Genomic DNA, 23,169 nt, shown 5'->3' with positions numbered 1-23,169 from the left:
TAAGTGACCTCTTCTTCAGTGGGTCATGTTTTCATGAAAATGGTACCCGGAAATCTCTAAAATGAGGCAAGAGGCTACTCATACTGTCTCCCAGGGAGGGAGACCGAGTCCCTCATCAAGCACAGTGTGTGGGCTAACCTTCTCCAGGTAGAAATGACGCGACTGGAAAAAGGTGATCCAAAACTCATCTCTAGCTCAGCGGGCAGCACAGAGAATAGACCTTTTACTCCGAAGCTCAAAACCAATTTCCACTTACATCCATTGACCAAAGGAAAGGCACACTGCAGCTGATGCTCCCTACTGTGCCTGCATTTAGCTCAGGCAGAAGAGTCTGCAGCTTCACTGACAGAGACAGCCAGAGCTGGAGCACTGGCTCAGTGGGGAAGGGAGTTCACTGCCTGACACCCAAGGTGGGTGGTTCAAAACCGTCTCTAACTCCAGCTCCAGAGGTTCTAAAGCTCTCCTCTGGCCTCCAAGGGACCCCAAACACACATATGCATACACAAAAATAATAAATTAAAAAAAGAAAGAAAGAAAATACAACAATCACTTGGAGCTTTTAAAAAGATGGATCCAGGACTAGGGCTGCAGCAGTATCCCAGGGCTTACCCCACTGGAGAAGCCCATTCAACTCCTAGCTCCTGCACAAGAGAAACAGACAAACTGGCTTTGGGACCCTGTTTTGCTCTTGCTGTGTTCTGTTTTTTGAAACAGGGTTTCTATGTGTAACGGCCCTGGCTGTCCTGAAACTCAATGTGTAGACCAGGCTGGCTTCCAGCTCTCAGAGATCCACCTGCTTCTACCTCCCTAATGCTGGGATTAAAGGTATGCGCCACCACGCCCATCAGGGGCCCTGTATTTAGGATTCCTAACTATTTTTATTTCTTTTTTAAAAATTTATTTATTTTATGCACACAACTGCTCTACCCATATCTGATGAACACCTGCATACCATAAGAGGGCACCAGATCCCACTATAGATGGCTGTGAGCCACCATGTGGTGGCTGGGAATTGAACTCAGGACCTCTGGAAGAGCAGCCAGTGCTCTTAACCACCGAACCATCTCTCTCTCCAGCCCCTATTTTTATTTCTTGAGACTATGCACAATGTCGTTGTTTGATGTTCTCTGACCAGTGCTAAAAGCAACAGAACAACCTTTGTCATGCCTAAGGGTAACCTACAAAAGAAGGGGAGGACAGTAATCTTAGTCCAACTAAAAATATTAGCTTGACATTTCTGATTAGCAAAATCTTGGAGATGAGGCTGAGAGATGAGGTCCTGGCTCCATCTGCCTGACCCAGAGGAGAGACTGACAGCCTGACATGGCCTGTCGCTCTTCTCTCAGATAGAAAGTGTTCAATTACCAGCCAGCTAGTGGTGGTGCACGCAGAGGCAGGTGGATCTCTGTGAGTTCAAGGCCAGTCTGGTCTACAGAGAGAGTTCCAGGACAGCCAGAACTATTAAAAAAAAATCTCAAAAAACAAAAAGAAAGCTACCTTGAGCATAAAATTGTTCCTACTTCCTGACAGCCCCCTAAGCAGAGCAAAACCTGTGCAAATCTCTCCTCGAAACCAATACAAGTGAGTCCCCACCGTGAGTTTTCCTTGCCCTCTGATGCGCCCCACATTCTTAGATTATGAGCTTTCCTTTCCTAGGCGGCACAGACACTACTTCCTTTGTTCAACGTTTGGTGTGTTCCATGTGGCCCTTCACAAGACAGCGTGAACATTGGAAACTGGGTTTTTGTTTTGAATTATACTGAATTTTTTTCGTTCATTTTTTTGTTTACTGAGACCAGGTCTCACATAGCTCAGGCTAGCCTCAAACTAACTATGTAGCTGAAGATAACCTTGAACTTCTAATCCCCCCATCTCTTTCTCGTGTGTGTGTGTGTGTGTATGCATACACTGTATGAAATATGAGGATCACAAGAACAACTTTGGGTGTTGGTTTTCTCCTGTTTTTCTACTGATCTATGTCACTGACCCAAAATGCAGATAAGAAAAAAAAAACAGGGCTGGAGAGATGGCTCAGTGGTTAAGAGCATTGCCTGCTCTTCCAAAGGTCCTGAGTTCAATTCCCAGCAACCACATGGTGGCTCACAACCATCTGTAAAGAGGTCTGGCGCCCTCTTCTGGCCTTCAGGCATACACACAGAATATTGTATACATAATAAATAAATAAATTAAAAAAAAAAAAAAAGAAAAAAAACCAAAAAACTTGGTCCACAACATTTTTTTTAAAACTCAGGGTCTCACTCTATCACCCTGGCTAGCTTAGAATGCTTTATGTGACCAAGAACTCATAATGATCACCCGCCTCCCTAGTGCTAGAATTAAAGGTATGCACCACCATCCTTGGCTCCCAAAACAAATTCTTAATTACCATGACTAAAATGAGTTAGATTTGACCGCTGGCTATCACTAGACAGCCTCTACCCATATGTGGAGATTAATCTTGTGATGGAGAACTCAAAGCTTTCATGCGCCTTGGTAAACCAGGGATAGAACCCATACTCCCTCATTGTATATTCTGTAGTGTTCTTTCCGACTGTCATTCCAAACTCTCTGAACTCTCTTCCAGCTCGGCCATTTGCAAGAGTTCCTGCTGCGTGCTTGACTATAAATGAGGTCAGATTCCTATTTTACAGAAACCGCTGGGGTATACCCATTCCCTTCTCCCTGTGAGCCTGTAGCCATGGGAACTGCAGTCAAGAACACAATAACACCTCCATGCACAAATCTGTAGGGAACAAAGTTCATTTTAATACAGCTGGCCTGAGCGCAGCGGAATCGGGGAGACTCTCCAGACTTGGTGGCATTGTGCAGCCTCTGGAGGAGGAGGACATGGAGCTATCTCAGGTAGGGCCTCTCCCTGGGAACTGGGGCTTGGGCCAGGCATGTAGGGAGAGTTCTTTAGGGCTTGCTTTTCCTGGGGAGAGCAGCAGAGGGACCTTGTGTACCAGGTCCCGGGTATTTAAGAGCTCTGCTGGTCTGCGAATATGTAGACCAGTCTGGATGCTAGAAGCATTTCTACCCCTACCAAGAGTATTGGCTAAACATCTATATAGGGATCATCCAGCCCTGCAGCCAGGAGCGAGGACACCAGTTCTTTGTTGTTTTGGGTGCTGAGTTGAACCCACCCGAGGCCTTGCCTTTGCTAGGCAAGTGCCTCACCACTAAAAACACCCCCAGTTCTGTGATGGCTGCTTAGGCCTGTGGAGTCAGGGAGGAACAGAAAGGCTTCAAGCTAGGTGATGCGTCTCCTGCTCACCAAGTCACTTTTCTGCATCCCTGACGATATATCCTTCACTCTGTTCTCCAAAACCTCCCTGAACTTTGCCTTCTTCTGAAGGTGAGTCCTGAAACTTCCCCTTTCTTCTGCTCTGTCCTAACACCCCAGTTTCTTTAGGACTGGGGATGGTCCTGGCTCACAACACCAGGCTGGGCCCTGCTGAAAAGGAAAGAGCTTACTCAGAACCACCATTGGGAACAGAGTTACTCTCAGGGGCCACAGGCTGCCACCAACACAATCTTGTTTGCGTCTGTGTTTGAGAAAGCACGTCATGGGGGCCAGCCTCACACATAGCTGAGGAGGAGGTTGATCCTCCTGCTCCCACCTCCCCTCTCACGTGCTGGGATTACAGGCCACGCCTAGAAAATTACATATATTGAAGAGCTAGGGGATTGAAGTCAGGGCCCTGCCCACTCTGGGCAAGCACTTCTGCTGAGCAAAATCTTCAACCATCCATATGGCTCTTAATGACACTTCTAATCAAGTTTCTCTGAACATAGTCCATTGGACCATGGCCACATGTCCACGAAGAGGATCAAGGTCTATGACAACCTGCCAGCTGCTAAGGAATTGATGAGTCTCCATTTTGGGATTCAACAGACCAGGGGACTATAGATGATACTGCAAAGAGTCCCTTGCTGGGCTTTGCAGAAGGTTCTGTTTTGTTTTTTAATATTTATTATGTATACAGTGTTCTGCCTGCATGTATGCTTAGACGCCAGAAGAGGGCACCAGATCTCATTACAGATGGTTGTGAGTCACCATGTGGTTGCTGGGAATTGAACTCAGGACCTTCGGAAGAGCAGGCATCTCTCCAGCCCCTTTGCTGAGGATTCATTCCTCCCAGGGAAGTAAACAAAGTTCTGTGGAGACAGGGTTCACATAGCAGGATGGTGCAAGGAAGTACAGGCTATGCTTTGCCCACCCAAGACATCTCCAGCCTGACTTCTTTGCTTAGTTGTTTTGTTCGTTTGTTTCTGAGACAGGATGTCCCTATGTAGCCCTGGAATTCACTGTGTAAACCAGGCTGATCTCAAACTGCTGGGTTAAATGCTCTGCTGGGATTAAAGGTGTGTACTACCACACCTGGCTTCTTTTATTGCTTAAAAATTTTAGTAATTGTTGAAAATATTAAGAAAGAAGGTCTTCCCCACTTTCTATCCTAATAGTCCATTTTATCCTCTCCATAGGCAACCACTGATCAGAATTTCTCTAAAACATTCAACATATATATAGGTATCTACTTATATTTAATCTCGTTTTTTCAACACAAATGCTGGCAGACAGTATAGGTTTCTTTATGCTGTGTTGATTCTTCTTGTTGTGTCTCAGGTTTATTTCACATTTGAATATGCAGATGTGTCTCACCCTATTGCGTCACTGCATGGTGCCCTATTGTGGCTATATTGTGGATATACCGTAGAAGGCTCCACTGGGAGATCGGCTAGGCTCTTTCAAGTCTGTTGTACACACAGCTGCAATAAGCATCTTTGTCATACTTCTAACACGTGAGTGGGTTTGCCAGAGACCCTCCTAATGGTGGGGGATGCCTCTCGGGGGTAGAATGCTTGTCTATATTTTCAGGCCTTGGCTCCCATCCTCTGCTAAAAAGGAAAAGAGAAACCCCTAAGAGGAGAATTGCTGAATCAAAGGTTACATTTAGCTTCAGTGATTCTCAGTCTGTCCTTAGGCAAGCATGAGTCATTTTAAACTGTCGAGGTTGTCAGTGGATTGTCCTGCCCTCGCCAACACCATTAAGAGTGGCATTAACAGCTGGGCGATGGTGGCGCACGCCTTTAATCCCAGCACTTGGGAAGCAGAGGCAGGCGGATCTCTGTGAGTTCGAGACCAGCCTGGTCTACAAGAGCTAGTTCCAGGACAGGCTCCAAAGCCACAGAGAAACCCTGTCTCGAAAAACCAAAAAAAAAAAGAGTGGCATTAACACTTGTTTCTGCTCTTACCAACACTATTTCCAGGCCTTTCATCTTGGTGTAGTTTCGGTTTTTTCCCATCAAAATAGTCATATATCTGTAACGTATCCAGTGTGGTAGTGCACACCTTTAATCCCAGCACTCGGGGGGCTGGAGAGATGGCTCAGAGGTTAAGAGCACTGACTGCTCTTCCAGAGGTCCTGAGTTCAATTCCCAGCAACCACATGGTGGCTCACAGCCATCTGTAATAAGATCTGGTGCCCTCTTCTGGCTAGCAAGCATACAGACAAAACGCTGTATACAAATAAATAAATAAAATTTAAAAAAAAAAAAAAAAAAAAAAAAAAATCCCAGCACTCGGGAGGCAGAGGCAGGCGGATCTCTGTGAGTTCGAAGCCATCCTGGTCTAGAAGAGCTAGTTCCAGGACAGGAACCAAAAGCTATGGAGAAACCCTGTCTCGAAAATCAAGAAAAAAAAAAAAAGACCATTCTTGGCTATGTGGCAAGTTCAAGACCAGCCTAGGTGACAAGAGACTGGCTCTTCAAAAGGAGAAAAAAGAGGAGAAAAAAAAGTTGGGGGCTAGCCTGGTTATATATCAAGACTAGTTTCAGTAGATAGATAGATAGATAGATAGATAGATAGATAGATAGATAGATAGACAGATCGATAGATAGACAGATCGATAGACAGACAGACAGACAGACAGACAGACAGAGAGACAGACAAAAACTGGATGGCCCACAGGTAAGGGAAGTAGAGGATAGAGATTTGAGAAATGTCTGTGAGACAGCAGGTTTTGGAGACAGATTCCGTCTAAAGGGCGGAGGGAAGAAGCAGCAAGGATGAGCCCTAGGTTATGACTGGATGAGTGCAGATAGTGGTGTCATGCAAGGTGGGGAACAGCAGGGCAGAGGGAGCAGAAGCACAGTGTCAAACAGCAGCACTTGCGTAAGCCTTGCTCTCGGGATCTGAGCTATGAATGCTGGCCTAGCCTCCACAGAGTTAGGAAAACAGGCATGTTCCTGCAAGGTGCATGTTTTTGGTACTGGAGCTCAGCGTGGGCATCAGGGGATAGTTAAGACCATGGGTGTGCTTGAGCAGAGGGAAAGGAGGCCGCACGTCCTTCTGGTTCTGCCTCCATGAGGTATGTTGGTTCATCCAGTGTCTCTAAGGCCACTGTGATGACGCCAGGCTCCCCCACCGCATCGTCTCTGTCTTCTGGAAGTTGGTCTTAATTACTTTAATTACTTTTCCCCCTCATACTTTGGTCCCTTGTAACGCACTTTTCACATTACAACTAGAGTGTTTTTGTTTTTATTTTAATATAAGGTTTCATATAGCCCAGGCTAGCCTCAAACTCACTGTTAGCTGAGACTGGCCTTGAATGTCTAATCTTTTTGTCCCTGGTTCCTGAATTCTGGGATAATAAATGTGAGCCACCGAAGTTGGCTCTAGAGTAACTTTTATTTTTTGATATTTATTGAGCTCTACATTTTTCTCTGCTCCCCTCCTTGCCTCTCCTTCACACACACCCCAGTTCCCCATGCTCCCAATTTACTCAGGAGATCTTGTCTTTTTCTACTTTCTACTTCCCATGTAGATTAGATCTATGTAAGTCTCTCTTAGTGTCCGCATTGTTGTCTAAATTCTCTGGGATTGTGGTTTGTAGGCTGGCTTTCTTTATGTTTAAAAACCACCTATGAGTGAGTACATGTGATAATGTGGTAATTGTCTTTCTGTGTCTGGGTTACCTTAGTCAAAATGATATTTTCTACCTCCATCCATTTTCCTGCAAAATTCAAGCTGTCGTTATTTTTTTCTGCTGTGTAGTACTCCATTGAATAAATGTACCACATTTTCCTTATCCATTCTTCGGTCAAGGGGCATTTAGGTTGTTTCAAGGTTCTAGCTATGACAAACAAAGCTTCTATAAACATAGTTGAGCACATGTCCTTGTGGCACAATTGAGCATCCTTTGGATATATACTCAAAAGTGGTATTGCTGGCTCTTGAAGAAGGCTGTTTCCTAATTTTCTGAGAAATTGCCACACTGACATCCTAAGGAGTTGTATCAGCTTGCATTCCCACCAACAATGCAGAAGTGTTCCCTTTTCCCCACAACCTCTCCAGCATAAGTTGTCATCAGTGTTTTTGATCTTGGCCATTCTTACAGGTGTAAGATGGAATCTCAGAGTTGTTTTGATTTGCATTTCTCTGATGACTAAGGATGTTGAACATTTCCTTAAGTGTCTTTCAGCCATTTTAGATTCCTCTGTTGAGAGTTCTCTGTTTAAGTCAGTACTCCATTTTTTTTATTGGATTATGTGATCTTTTGGTGTCCAATTTCTTGAGTTCTTTGTATATTTTGGAGATCAGACCTCTATCTGATGTGGGGGTTAGTGAAGATCTTTTCCCATTCTGTAGGCTGTTGTTTTGTCTTGTTGACCATGTCCTTTGCTTTACAGAAGCTTTTCAGTTTCAGGAGGTCCCATTTATTAATTGTTTTTCTCAGTGTCAGTGCTGCTGGGGCTTTATTTAGGAAGTGGTCTCATGTGTCAATGCGTTCAAGTGTACTTCCCACTTTCTCTTCTGTAAGGTTCAGTGGCTGGCTTTATGTTGAGGTCTTTGATCTATTTGGACTTGAGTTTTGTGCATGGTGATAGATATGGGTCTATTTTCATTCTTCTACATGTTGATATCCAGTTATGCCAGCACCACTTGTTAAATGCTTTTTTTCAATTTGATATTTTTTTGCTTCTTTGTCAAAAATCAGGTGTTCGAAGATGTATGGATTGATATCTGGGTCTTCTATTCAGTTCCATCAGTCCTCCTGTCTGTTCTTATGCCAATACCAGGCTGTTTTTAGTACTGTAGCCCTGTAGTAGAGTTTGAAGTCAGGGATTGTGATGCCTCCAGAAGTTCTTTTATTGTACAGGATTGTTTTGGCTATCTTGGGCTTTTTGCTTTTTCATATGAAGTTGAGTACCATTCTTTCGAGGTCTTTGAAGAATTTTGTTGGGATTTTTGATGGGCATTGCATTGAATCTGTGAGTAACTTTTTTTTAAATATTTATTTATTTATTATGTATACAATATTCTGTTTGTGTGTATGTCTCCAGACCAGAAGAGGGCACCAGACCTCATTACAGATGGTTGTGAGCCACCATGTGGTTGCTGGGAATTGAACTCAGGACCTTTGGAAGAACAGGCGATGCTCTTAACCACTGAGCCATCTCTCCAGCCCGAGTAACTTTTTTTTAAAGACAAGAATTTTACTATTAGCCCAAGCTTGCCTCAAACACAAAATTATCCTGCCCCAGCTTGCCAAATTGTGCACACCGAGATTTTTTGTTTGTTTGTTTGTTTGTTTTTGGAGTTGGTGTTTCTCTAGCACCGGCTGTCCTGGAACTATCTTTGTAGACCAGGCTGGCCTTGAACTTACAGAGATTCCCCCGGGCCTCTGCCTCCCCAGCGCTGGGAGTAAAAGCATGTACCACCACTGCTTGGCTCTGGGCATACCTTTTTTTTAAAAAATATGTATTCATTTATTGTGTATACAGTATTCTGCCTGCATATATGCCTGAAGCCCAGAAAAGGGCACCAGATCTCAATACAAATGGTTGTAAGCTATCATGTGGTTGCTGGGAATTGAACTCAGGACCTCTGGAAGAGCAGTCAGTGCTCTTAACCGCTGAGCCATCTCTCCAGCTTCCCCCCTCCCCTTTTTAATTGGACTGTGATGTCTCAACAGGTCAAATGCTTGCTGATCCCCAAAACCCTTGGGAAATGCTGGGTGTAACCAGGCTTATGGCTCACTTAGCAGGTGGAGACAGGTAGATTCCCAAGAGTTCGAGGCCAGCCTGGTCTACAAGAACTAGCTCCTGGACAGGCTTCAAAGCTACAGAGAAACCTAGTCCTCGAAAAAACCAAACAAACAAACAAAAAAAACAATAAACAAAAAAACTGGAGAGATGGCTCTGCTCTTCCAGAGGAGCCACATAGTGGTTCACAGCCACCTGTAACTCCAGTTCCAGGGAGTCAGACACCGTCTTCTGAACTCTGCGGTCACCAGGCAGGTACAGGGACACTTATATGGTCTCCCCATGGTTTGTTAGTAGGCTTCAGCCACAGACTTGTGACCTAGCCTCTTCCCCAGCCCCAGGCAGAGCCCCAGGCACCTGCCCAGGAAACCACTCTCGCCTCTGCTGTTCCTTCTTTCTGAATCTTGGCCTCACAGACCTGAGTGCCTGAGTATATTCCTGGGCATAGGAATCACCTCAGACCGCACAGGGAAACCATCCTTGGCTTCGCTATTTAAGGCGCCCTGACTCTAAAGGTCTGCAAACCTCATACTCATTTCCCTCATACACATTTCAAAAATCTCGTTAATCCTCTTTCTCAGATAAACAGAGGCTAACTCATTTCTCATGGTAATCCCAGCATCTAGCCAGCTAGAGTTGCTCCGTAAATACTTGTAAACGGATGAAGGTGAAAAAAGAGCAAAAGCCGCCTGGAGACACAGACGAGGGGGGAAAGTGCCCTAGCGTGCAGAAGGGATCAGCCTCGGGAGAAGGGCTCTGCAGAGGGTCCTTAGCAAAAGCAGCCTAGCCTTGACATTGTTCTTTTAGGGAAAGGACGCGGAAGGAGGTGAAGAAGAATGGCGGGAACGAGGTGGAATGGGGTGGGGGTGGGGGGCTCGAGGCAGAGAGGAGGGTGAGGCACAGCTGCAGCAGGAGATAGTGAGAGCCTGGAATAAGTGGTGCCAGCTGCAAGGGGTGGGGGCGGCTCCAGATCCACTCTGATGACAGACGTGGTGCGTGGGAGAGCGGTAGGGGGCGCAGTCAAGGTTGACTGAGGGTTCCGGCTTGGGAGACGGGGTGGGGTAGAGATGCCTGCGGTGGACACGGTTCCTACTCTTTTTCCTTGTTTCCACTTTCTATTTGGCAAAACACACACAGAATAAAATTTGCTATTTTAGCTATTTTTGAATGTATAGCCCAGAGGCAGCCACCCCTCCATCCATCCCCAGTACTTATTTCATCTTCTCAATTTGAAGCAAATTGAGCTTTTCCCCTCCTCCCAGCCCTAGGCAACCACTATTCATGCTACTTTCGGAGTCTAGGAGTTGAACTCCTTTGGGCGTCTGCAATAAGTGGGAGCAGAGTGTTCGGTTTCTTGTGCCTGGCGTATCTCACTTAAAATCTCATCCACAAAGCCTCTACAGGCTCCAGCGCGCCACCCAGCCTCCTTTATTTTTATTTTATTTATTTATTTTAATTTTTTATTTTTTGGTTTTTCGAGACAGGGTTTCTCTGTGGCTTTGGAGCCTGTCCTGGAACTAGCTCTGTAGACCAGGCTGGTCTCGAACTCACAGAGATCCGCCTGCCTCTGCCTCCTGAGTGCTGGGATTAAAGGCGTGCGCCACTACCTCCCGGCTCAGTGCTCTTAACTTCTGAGCCGTATCTCCAGCTCCTTATTTTTATGTATATATGTGTGCATTTGTGTGAACTTACATCACATGAGTGTGGGTGGGAAAAGGTGCCTTCATAAGAAATCTCATCTCCTGCAGCTGGAGTTGCAGTAGATTTTACCCCCCCCCCACACACACACCCATATCAGTGCTGGGAACTGAACCCCTGGTCTTCTGGAAGAGCAGCCAGTGCTCTCAACTCCCCAACTCCCCAGACCCCGCATTTCCTTTCTTAAGGCTGAAGGACACAGTGCTGGATGATATCACACATCTTGTTTGTTCACTCATCACTGGGGCACAGGGTTCGTTCTCCTTTTCACTGTTACAGGGTCAGCCTCCTGGGCCAGTGCACAAGCTCTTTTCTTTGAACACCTCTTTCCAAATTTGATGTTGTGTGCCCAGCAGTGGAGTTGCTGGATCATCAAATAATGCTGTGGTTAAGTTATCAAGGACCTGGCGATCTGTTTTCCATAGCTCGCGCAACTGTGGGCAAGGGCTCTCAATTCTCCGCCAACTTATCAACACCTACCTGCCTGTAAAAAGTATTCCATAGTGAGTTCAGGCTTGCCTGTTCTACAGAATGAAACCCTAACTAAAACACAAACAACAACAAAACTCTAATAACCAGCAATAAACCAGACACCATACAAAAATTATTGTGTGTGTGGGTGTGATATGTATGTATATGTGCAGCCACATCCGGACATACCTGTAGATGCCACAGTCAACCCTGGAAGTCAGTCCATGCCTTCGGGGTCTTTGTTCACTGTGGCAGGTACCAGGCTAGCTGGACCGTGAGTTTGCAAAGATTCGTGTCTGTCTCGTCTTGCCATGGGAGACTGGGATTGCAGGATGGGCCGTCCCTCCTGGCTGTGTGTGGGTCTCGGAGGTTGAGCACAGGCCCCTGTGCTTTCACAAGCATTTTATCCACTAGGCCATGTCCCCAGCCCTAACCGTTTGTTTATTTCTGACAGGCTCTCTGCTTGTAGGCCAGGCTAACCTCAAGTGCACAGAGAACCACCTGCCTCTGCTTCCCAAGTGCTGGGATTAAAATGGTGCCCACCTAAAATCGCCGGCCTCGAAACCGCGCTCTTGCTCTGCATCTCCAAAACGACTGACGATGTTGAAAAGCGTTGGCTGTCTGTCTATTTTTTGGTTGAGCAGTGGATATTCAGCCTTTGCTTGTTTTAAACTGAGCCACTTCCTCTCCTTTCTCCTCCCACTTCTACCCAGCACTGTTATTTACTTAAACCTTTAAGGTTTGCCCTTACTCCAAATAGAGTTCTCCAGACAAAGAGCACTGTGGAAGCAGCTGAGGTTCTGACATGGCAACCTAAGGTTGTGTCTCGAGATTTCTAATAGTGTGGTGACGGCATACATTTGAATTCATAACTAATGTCTAGCCTGTCTGATACAAGTCAGCTGAGCTATTCTGATTTCTAGGTTGGTGTATTTCCCCCAGCATCAGCTAACGAAGGCCAATAATCGATGAGCAACAGTTCAGGATTTGGCCACAATCCGTGGGGAAATGCCTCCCATTCCCCGGTGCCTCACTGAAGCGAAGCGGGGTCTGAGCAGAGAGTTTTCTCTTCTCTGCATCTGTACCATGTTCTTCAGCGCAGATCCCTGCTGCTCTCAGGTCTGCACACTTGGCAGCGCTCCCCACGCCCCAACCCCCCTCATAATTCCACACACAAGTTTCTACTAAATTGGATTTCCTGAGCCTCAAGATTAAAGGCCTTGATATTCTTTGCCTTTATAGGACTTATTTCCAGTATGGAGTCTCTGATGCCAAGGAGTGTGAAGCATCGCAGAAGGTACTGTACAGTCTCTATGTCTGCAGAGTTTGGCTCCAGTGTCAACCCCAAAAATATAGCTCTCCCATCAAAGACAATGAGACAGTTCATTCTGGAGACAACTGTAAGCAACTATGGCCCAGAAATTCTGAGCTGGGTTGCCTCCATGCCATGTTTCATATAGTAATAGTTCTCTAGAGATTTATAGTTACAGAACAAGAAAAAGGCAAGAGTCGAGGCACTACATTTATTCAGTGCACGTGAGTACACGAGCACGCGGGGTCAGAGAGAACTTGTGAGACTCCTTCTCCCGCCCTGTGGGTGGGGCAGCACTTCTAGGCTTCATGGGCTGGCAGTAAACACCTTCACCTGCTGAGCATCTCACAGGCCTCAGGGCGCTTTTCAAATCCCTGTGTGGGAACAGGAGGTAGGCGGGTTAGAGAAAAATGGGAAAAAAAAATCTCTGTTACAGGCTTCAGATGTTACCTGAGCTTTCGGGGTTGGTGGGAGCTGGTGGTCTCTTAAGGTAATAATACATCCCAAAGGTTTACATGACAGGCAGAAGGCTGTACGGCCAGACACGGAGGCGGGCAGCTGTTGACTGTTAAGGGGACTAAAGGCAGCCCAAGAGAATTTGCATGTGGATCTGCCACCCTCCAACTCTCCACAATCACAAAATTCTAATTCCGTTAATCAGCCACACAGAATCTTTAGCATAGGGACGGCTTTTCACTGGAAAAATCCGCTGGTGTCCACGTGGTAAAGGCTTTGCTTCCTATTTCACTTGCTGGGTTTGATCACACAGGACAAAGTAGGAATCCTTTCACCACTGGGCGTATGGCTCCGAGTGTCTCCTTAGTGGCCTTCATTTCTCCGAGAAAGTTCTCTAGGTTATTGAGCATTTTATCATGAAAGGGCTCCCCCCTTCATTTTATTTTGTATGTGTATGAGCGTTTTGCCTGCAGGTATGTATGTCTGTGTATCACATACATGCAGTGCCCTTAGACACCAGAAGAGGGCACTGGGTCCCCTAGAACTAGAGACAAAGATGTTGTGAGCCACCCTGTGGGTGCTGGGAACTGAACCTGGGGTTTTCTAGAATAGCAGTCCATGCCCTTAACCTCCGAGCTGTCTCTCCAGCTCCTTATCAAAGACCTTTCTTTTCCTTTACCAATTTTTATTATTTTTTAAAAAATGTTTTGCATGTTTTGCCTGCTTGGTATGTATACTATGTGCATGCTTGGTGCTCATGGAAGTCAGAAGAGGATGTTAGATTCCCTGGAGCTGGAATTACAGATGGTAGGAGTCATCATGTAGGTGCTGGAAACCACACCCAGGTCCTCTGAGCCATCTCTCCAGTCCCTCACTAATTTTAACAATCTTGTCACATAGCTCTGCCTGGCCTGGAACTTGCTATGTAGCCCAGGCTGGTCTTGAATTTGTGGCGATTTTTCTGCCTCTGCCTGAGCTGGGATTACAGCATGCACCACCAGGCTTGACCTCCACCACTACAGCGACGACTACTACAAGTTTTCTTTTATTTTTTGTTTGTTTGTTTGGTTGGTTGATTTTCTGAGACACTTGGTAGACCTCAAAATCAAATCTGTAGCTAAAGCTGGCCTTGAACATATGGCCCTCCTACCCACAGCTCCTGAATGCAGGCTGGGGTTACAGGTTGGTGGTGCCACATCCACACCCATCAAAGACTCCTTTTCACTAACTAAAATGATTGTTTCTTCCCCTTCATTCTAGTAATCTGCTGTATTGCATGGGTTGATTTTTGTTGCTGTTGTTGCTATTTTTGAGACAGGGTCTCATGATGTAGCCATGATGGTCTAGAACTCACAATGTAGACCAGGCTGGCCTTGAACTCATGCAGATCATTCTGGCTCTGCCTTCCTATTACTGGGATTAAAGGCTTGTGCCATGCCACAGTTTATAACCTATTTATTATGCTGCTTTGTCTCTTAGTATTTTGCTGAGAATTTCTTTTTTTGTATATATACTCTATCCCCAACTCTCCCTCCTTCCATGTGTGTGTGGCGGGGGAGGTGAGGGCTGTATGCCAACAAGCCCATATTTGGTTCTTTTTATAACTTTTATATTTATTTATTTATTTATTTAGAGAAAGGGTCTCATCTATTCCGGGCCATCTCTAGCTGTTCTCCTTCCCTGAAAAGACAAGGCAGTCAGAGGCAGTCAGCCAGGTAAGGTGGCAGCTGGCTGTAATGCCAGCACCTGGGAGGAAGAGGCTGGAGGATCAGGAATTTAAGGTCACCTTCAGCTATGTAGTGAGCTAAAGGCAGGCATGGACTGCATGAGATCCTGTCTCAATGACAGAAAACATTATAGGCACTCTGGAGGCAGAGGTTGGCAGATCTCTGTGAATGTGAAACCAGCCTGGTCTTTATAGCAAGTTCCAAGCCAACCAGAGCTACACAGTGAGACCTTGACTGGAAAAGCAAACCAAGAAACACAACAAGGGACTATGAGATGGGTCAGTGGGTAAAGACACCTGCTGTCGAGACTGATGACTTCAATCTGACCCCAGTGGCCCACACAGTGGGAAGAGAGATCAACTTCTGGCTTTCACATGCACGCCCAACCTGAGGATCACAAATAAAATACTTTAATGTAAGGGAGGCTGTGAGACTGGAATGGTGGCTCAGCAGTTTAGAGCAAATACTGCTCTCGGACAGAAACCAGGGTCAGTTGCCAGCACCTGCGCTGATGGCTCACAACCTCACAACCACCTGTAGCTCCGTCTCTATGGAGACTGGACATCTCTGTGCATCATGGGCATCTACACTCATGTAAAACACACATACATACACGTAAGTTAAAACGTTAAGGGCTGGAGAGATGGCTCAGCGGTTGAGAGCACTGACTGCTCTTCCAGAGGTCTTGAGTTCAATTCCCAGCAACCACATGGTGGCTCAAAACCATCTGTAATGAGATATGGTGCCCTCTTCTGGCCTGCAGGTATACATGCAGACAGAACACTGTATACATAATAAATAAATAAATCTAAAAAAAAAAAGTGGCAGTGCCTCAGGGGAGGGGCTGGGCAAGGTTAGCTGGAAAACCCGCCAGCCTTCACCTTTCTGTTTCTTTCTCCTGCATCAGGAAGTCTGCAGGCTTCCGGAACTCTGATGTATGATTCTTAGAGCTTGCTGTGTTTTCTTGACAGAGCTGGGGAAAGTTCCCACCCTGCCCTTTACCCTTTGCTCGGCATTAAGTGTTGACAAGAAGAAAAGCCCTGACGTCAGAAATCCAGCTATGGGGGCAGGAGAGATGGCTCAGTGGTTAAGAGCACTGCCTGCTCTTCCAAAGGTCATGAGTTCAATTCCCAGCAACCACATGGTGGCTCACGACCATCTGTAATGAGGTCTGGTGCCCTCTTCTGGCCTTCAGGCACACATGCAGAAAGAATATTGTATACATAATAAATAAATAAATATAAAAAAAGAGAAAGAAGCCGGGCAGTGGTGGCGTACGCGTTTAATTCCAGCACTTGGGAGGCAGAGGCAGGCGGATCTCTGTGAGTTCAAGACCAGCCTGGTCTACAAGAGCTAGTTCCAGGACAGGCTCCAAAACCACAGAGAAACCCTGTCTCGAAAAACCAAAAAAAAAAAAAAAAAAAGAGAGAGAGAGAGAGAGAAAGAAATCCAGCTATCACGTTCTGTCTTGAGGTCCCAAGCATTAGCATGCTACACAGCAGGCATCCCTGAAATATGTCTGCTTGCTTGCTTGCTTGCTTGCTTGCTTCCTTCCTTCCTTTTTGGTATTGTTTGTTTGCTTGCTTGCTTTTCAAGACAGCGTTTCTCTGTAGCTTTGGAGCCTGTCCTGGAACTAGCTCTTGTAGACCAGGTTGGCCTCGAACTCACAGAGATCCTCTGTCTCCTGAGTGCTGGGATTAAAGGCATGCGCCACCACCACCCAGCTGAATGCAGATTTTTCAATAACTTCTTTAAGTTTTTTTCAGATTTGTTTTTATTTTATACCTATGGGTGTTTTGTCTGCATGCATGTATGTGTACCACGTGCATGCCTGGTAACTACGGAGGCCAGAAAAGGGTTTCAGCTCCCCCGGAACTTGAGTTAGAAAAGTTTTGAGCCATTGTGTAGGAACCAAGTCTAGATTCTCTGCAAGAGCAGCAAATGCTCTTAATCACGGAGCCATCTATCTAGCTACCCACCTTCCTTTTGAGACCAGAGACTCATTATGTAGCTTTGGCTGGCCTGGAACTGCAGGAGCAACAAGTCCTCTTGATGGTTGAGCCATCTCTCCAGCCCTATTTGTTTTTTAAGATTTATTTATTATATATACAATGTTCTGCCTGCATGTATGTCTGTGGGCCAGAAGAGGGTACCAGATTTCATTACAGCCACCATGGGGTTGCTGGGAATTGTACTCAGGACCTCTAGAAGAACAGCCAGTGCTCTTAACCTCTCTCTAGCCCCCCAGCCCAATTATTTTTTTAAATATTTATTTATTTATTATGTATACAATATTTTGTCTGTGTGTATGCCTGCAGGCCAGAAGAGGGTACCAGACCCCATTACAGATGGTTGTGAGTCACCATGTGGTTGCCGGGAATTGAACTCAGGACCTCTGGAAGAGCAGGCAATGCTCTTAACCTCTGAGCCATCTCTCCAGCCCCTATTAATTTTAATTGTAATAAAATATACATAAAAATTATTGCTGTCACATATTTTGAATTGCTTTTAATTAGGTGTATGTATATGTGTCTCAGTGTGTGGTTTTTGCAGGTGAGGGGCCACAGAGGTGTCAGATCCTTGTAACCGAAGTTAAATTACAGGTAGCTGTGAGGTGCCCGATGTGGGTTCTGGGAGTCACACTCAGGTCCTCAGGAAGAGCAGTACATGCACTTAAACCACTGAGCCGTCTCTCTTGCCAGTCCTCCTTCCCCCTTTGGGACAGGATCTTGCTATGTAGCTCAGGTTTGACTCTGAACTTGTGCAATCCTCCTGCCTCAACCTCCAGAGTGCCGAGACTAAAAGCACACACCAGCTCACCTAGTGTGTGTCTTTTCACCATTTTAAGTGTGCCATCCGACCAGCCTGGTCTACAAGAGCTAGTTCCAGGACAGGCTCCAAAACCACAGAGAAACCCTGTCTCGAAAAACCAAAAAAAAAAAAAAAAGTGTGCCATCCGGTAGTTTTAAGGGTATTCGCTTGCTGATGATTATAGACAGTTACCACCACCCCCCATGGCCAAGATGTTTCACTGCGCAAAACTAAAACTTCTATTTTTATCTTTGTGATAAGGCCTTGACTGGCCTGGAACTTGCTTTGTAGACCAGACCGGCCATCAAAACGGAAATTCACCTGCCTTTGCCCAGCAAACACATAACTTTGAATCTATTAAGCAACAACTCCCTATCTTCTGCTCTCTCCAGTTCCTGGGAGCTATGACTTTCCATCTCTGAGCTGCTGTGCATCTCACACAGTGAGTTAATATGCTATTGTACTGTGCACATGTTGTACATATGTGCAGTTGTCTACTGGCTTTTGCCTCTCATAATGGTGGACTCATATGCTATCATCTAGTGCATCTCATAGAGGTTGGATCACTTATCTGATGTGTCTCATATAGGAGGAATCATTCGCTATTGTTTTGTGCAGCTTACGTCACTGGAATCATCTATTTTCTTTCTTTCCTTTTCTTTGTTTCTTTCTTTTCTTTTTTTTTTCAAGACAGGGTTTCTCTGTGTAGTTTTGGAGCCTGCACTGGAACTCACTCTGTAGACCAGACTGGCCACGGACTCACAGAGATCTGCCTGGCTCTGCCTCCCGAGTGCTGGGATTCAAGGCGTGCGCCACCACTGCCCGGCCAATCATCTGCTATTTTTTATTGCTTACAGGTGAAATCATTTCTATTGTCTCTGCATCTCATAGAGGTGGAATCATCTGCTGTGTTCTTGTGCATCTCCTTCTGTTGCAATTATTTACTATTGCCTTGTGCATCTCACATAGGTGGAACCATACGCTATCATCTTACGCAGTTCGTGCCCAGAGAATCACAGGCTGTCGTATTGTGGATCTCAGATAGGTGGAATCATCACGTATTGTCTTCTGCATTTCATAGTTTGGTACATTTCACTTTGCTAGAATATGCTACTGTCTTATTCACCTCACACAGGTGGAGTCTCATGCTATTTTCCTGTGCATCTCCTTTAGCGGGATCATTGGGGGGCTGTCAGGTGGGAAGGAACAGCCACTCAGGCAAAAGGGTGGCAAGGGTGCTAGCACCAGTCTGGGCTCTGAGCCAGGATCTCAAGACGGTCAGCTGGAGGTGGGCAATAGCAGTTGGCCAATTTACTCTTTTTCTTGGGACATTTTCTCTTGTTGACCGGTCCAGTGTTTCACTTCTGATGTTTCACTTGTCCAGTGGTCTCTGGATTCCTTGGTTGGATGCTTTTATTCTCCTTGAAAGATAGGAGCAAAACCCTGCCCCAGCCCTAACTATGGGAGGTTCCATTTTTGGCAGGTTATATTTTTACTAGGGCAAAATGTATTTCGGCAACAGGAAAGTATTATCTTTCAATTAAAAATTCTTTTGAAAATTTGAAACTAAATATACCTTAGTATGTGTGAATAAATAAACCTATGGTTTCCCTCCAAGCTTCCCTCCCCTCCCCCTCTTACTCTCGCCCTCTGGATTACACTATTTTGGGTGAGTCAGTTCTACTTCTATTTTTGTGTGTGTTTTATATGGGTGCATAGACACACTCTCTTTCTTGATTTGTTGTATCTATATAAAATCCTAGAGCCTCAAATAGAAGACACATATTTATCTTTCTAAGGCTGACTTAATCCACTAAATATGGTTATTACTAGTTGTACTTGTTTTCCTGCAAATATCACAACTTTGTTATTTTCTTTCTTAAATCTTTAGAGTGTGTGTGTATGTGTGTGCGTGCACGCACACGCATGTGCAGGTGCATGTGTGCTCTGGAGGTCGGAGGACAATTCTCACAAGTCTGTGCTCTCCTTCCAGCATGGGTTCTGGGGACAGCACTCTGGTCATCAAGCTTGTACTTTTAACTGCTGAGTCACCTTAGTAGCAATTTCTTTTTTTTTTTTCTTCTTCTTTTTTTTTTTTTTTTTTTTTTTTTTTAGTTTTTCGAGACAGGGTTTCTCTGTAGCTTTGGAGCCTGTCCTGGCACTAGCTCTTGTAGACCAGGCTGGTCTCGAACTCACAGAGATCCACCTGCCTCTGCCTCCCGAGTGCTGGGATTAAAGGCGTACGCCACCACCGCCCGGCTTCAGTAGCAATTTTTAATTTATTTATTTTTTGATGGGCTTTTAAGACATGACTTTGTGTAGCTTGGACTGACTTCAAATTAGTTATGAGGTTGGTCTTGAACTCTTGATCTTCCTGCCTCTGTTTCCCGAGTGCTGGGATTAGAGGGATGTGCTACCAAGGGACGGCAATGTTCTAAAGGTTTACTTATTTTTTGTGTATTAATGTTTTGCCTGTCTGGGTATGTGTACCACATGTGTGCCTGTTGCCTGTGGAGGTCAGAGAAGACATCAGAGCCCCTTGTATTGGAATTACTACTGGTTGTGAGCTGGAATGTGGGTGCTACAAACTGGACTTGGATCCTCTGCAAGAGCAGCAAGTGCTCTTAGTTGCTAAACTATCTCTCCCGTACTTTTTTTTTTTTAAGATAGTCTCATTGTGGAGCTCTGACTGGCTTGGCACTTACTGTGTTCTAGACTTGTTTTTGTTTGTTTCTGTTTTTTCTTCTTTTTTACTATTGATTTTTATTGAACTCTACATTTTTCTCTGCTCCCCTCTCTGCCTCTCCCCTCCCCCCTTCTACCCTCTCCCAAGGTCCCCATGCTCCCAATTTACACAGGAGATCTTGTCTTTTTCTACTTTTTACTTCCCATGTAGATTAGATCTATGTAGGTCTCTCTTAGTGTCCTCATTGTTGTCTAGATTCTCTGGGATTGTGATTTGTAGGCTAGTTTTCTCTGCTTTATGTTTAAGAAACACCTATGAGTGAGCACATGTGATAATTTGTCTTTCTGGGTCTCGGTTACCTCACTCAAAATTATGTTTTCTAGCTCCATCCATTTTCCTGTAAAATTCAAGATGTCGTTATTTTTTTCTGCTGTGTAGTACTCCATTGTGTAAATGTACCACATTTTCCTAATCCATTCTTCGGTCGAGGGGCATTTAGGTTGTTTCTAGGTTCTGGCTATGACAAACAAAGCTGCCATGAACAGAGCACATGTCCTTGTGGCACGATTGAGCATCCTTTGGATATATACTCAAAAGTGGTATTACTGGGTCTTGAGGAAGGCTGTTTCCTAATTTTCTGAGAAATTGCCACACTGACATCCCAAGGGGTTGTATCAGCTTGCATTCCCACCAACAATGCAGAAGTGTTCCCTTTTCCCCACAACCTCTCTATCATAAGTTGTCATCAGTGTTTTTGATGTTTTGGCCATTCTTACAGGTGTAAGATGGAATCTCAGAGTTGTTTTGATTTGCATTTCTCTGATGACTAAGGATGTTGAACATTTCCTTAAGTGTCTTTCAGCCATTTTAGATTCCTCTGTTGAGAGTTCTCTGTTTAGGTCTGTACTCCATTTTTATTTATTGGATTATGTGATCTTTTGGTGTCCAATTTCTTGAGTTCTTTGTATATTTTGGAGATCAGACCTCTATCTGATGTGGGGTTAGTGAAGATCTTTTCCCATTCTGTAGGCTGTTGTTTTGTCTTGTTGACCATGTCCTTTGCTTTACAGAAGCTTTTCAGTTTCAGGAGGTCCCATTTATTAGTTGTTTCAGTGTCTGTGCTCTTGGGGTTCTATTTAGGAAGTGGTCTCCTGTGTCAATGCGTTCAAGTGGACTTCCCACTCTCAGTGTGAACTTTCAGGTTCAGTGTGGCTGACTTTATGCTGAGGCTAGACTCGTTCTGAGCTCATAGATCTGCCTGCCTCTGCTTCCCAAGTGTTGGGATTCAAGATTTGTTCCAAAACATCCAACTGGAATTACTGGACTTTATGGCTGAAAAAAAAATCCCACTGTGTATATATACATTGTTTTATACATTTCTCTGTCCATGAATGTAGCTCAAATAATAAAAACCCAGAGACAGACATTGGGGTCCAGCCTGAAAAACAGAAAAGCAAAGCAGCCAAGCCACTAGAGAGCTCTTGCCTCTATGAAATCTTCAGATTGAAAAAGAGCGAGTTCCTGGCTCCTCCAGCCTTGTATTCACCTCCAGGGCTGGGATTAAAGGCATGCACCACTGCAGCCGACCTCTATGGCTAATTTGTGTGGCTGCTGGGATTAAAGGTGTGAGCCACCACCACCTGGCCCGTATGGCTGATTTATGTGGCTGTTTTGCATTCTGGTCTTCAGGCAAACTTTATTAATTAAAATACAAATGAAATATCACTACAGATGAACCTCTAGGTTGTGAATAGTGCTGTAATAAATGAAGACTAATGTGTGAATATTTCTTCTATGTTTACCTGTAGTATTTTGATACTCAGGACTGATATAGCCAGGCCATGTTACATTTATTTATACTTTTTGTAGAACCTATATATTGACATCCATAGTATTTAGACTAGCTTACATTCCCAGTATCCGTACATAAGGGTTCTTTTTTTGTCTACATCCTCACCAGCATTTCTTTAAAGTTTTGATTGAGCCGGGCAGTGGTGGCGCATGCCTTTAATCCCAGCACTTGGGAGGCAGAGGCAGGCGGATCTCTGTGAGTTTGAGACCAGCCTGGTCTACAAGAGCTAGTTCCAGGACAGGCTCCAAAACCACAGAGAAACCCTGTCTCGAAAAACCACAAAAAAAACAAAACAACAACAACAAAAAAACAAAAAAAAAACCCTGTCTCAAAAAAATAAATAAATAAATAAAATAAAGTTTTGATTGAGGTAGGATAGGATTTCAATGTGGTTTTAATTCACTTTTCTCTGATGTGTACTGAGCGTGAATGTTTCCTTGTATATCTAATGCCCACCTGTACTACTACATCTTTTGAGAACTGTTCTGAACCAAACCTGGCGCTACAAACGTTCTCCTTTAGAGGGCCATGTTCCCCACCTTTAATCCCAGCACACAGAAGGCTGAGGCGGGTGGATCTCTGAGTTCAAGACCACTCTGGTAAACATAACTGAGTTCCAAGTCACCTACACAGTGAGATCCTGTCTCAAAAAACAAATGGTTTCCTTTAAAAGAAACAATCATAACCCCAGGAAAACATAGTTATTAAGGTTTCTGCAGAGTTATTCTTTTGTTGTTTGGGTTTGGTTTTGGGGGTTATCCTAGGCTGAACTCGACTGACCTTTAGCTCCTGATCCTCCAGCCTCCACCTTATAATTGCTGGGGTTACAGGACTGCAGCGTCACACCGGGGCGGAGTGAGGATTTGAACCTGCCGTCTTATGCTGTTTCAGGTAAGCAGATCTTCCCCTCTAAACGGCCTACAGGGTGAGATGACGCCTCCTGTTGAGCAGACTTGTAGCTTTAGGGTCCTGTGCATTTAGGAGGTAAGAGCCAAGGACCAAGCCAAGGTGTAGACCTTAACTATCTGAGAGGGCAAAGAAGAGCAGAACCTACAGGCCGCTCTCAGGGCGGAGGAGTGGAGCCCCCTAATCCTACCCAGAGGACCCG

The 23,169-nt window shown here is 45.1% G+C and overlaps 1 long non-coding RNA gene across 1 annotated transcript; it reads left to right on the top strand.

Annotated features, from left to right (window-relative positions):
- Positions 1-2,778: 2,778 nt before the first annotated feature.
- LOC142849725 (uncharacterized) lies at positions 2,779-22,946 on the top strand. Its single transcript, XR_012910614.1, has 3 exons — positions 2,779-2,862; positions 12,460-12,514; positions 22,863-22,946. It is a non-coding gene; the product is annotated as an uncharacterized LOC142849725 (long non-coding RNA).
- Positions 22,947-23,169: the final 223 nt, after the last annotated feature.

The sequence above is a fragment of the Microtus pennsylvanicus genome, chromosome 5, assembly GCF_037038515.1.
Source record: "Microtus pennsylvanicus isolate mMicPen1 chromosome 5, mMicPen1.hap1, whole genome shotgun sequence".
Lineage (NCBI taxonomy): Eukaryota > Metazoa > Chordata > Mammalia > Rodentia > Cricetidae > Microtus > Microtus pennsylvanicus.
The sequence above is the reverse complement of the archived record's forward strand: the minus strand, read 5'-3'. Positions and strand labels throughout refer to the sequence as shown.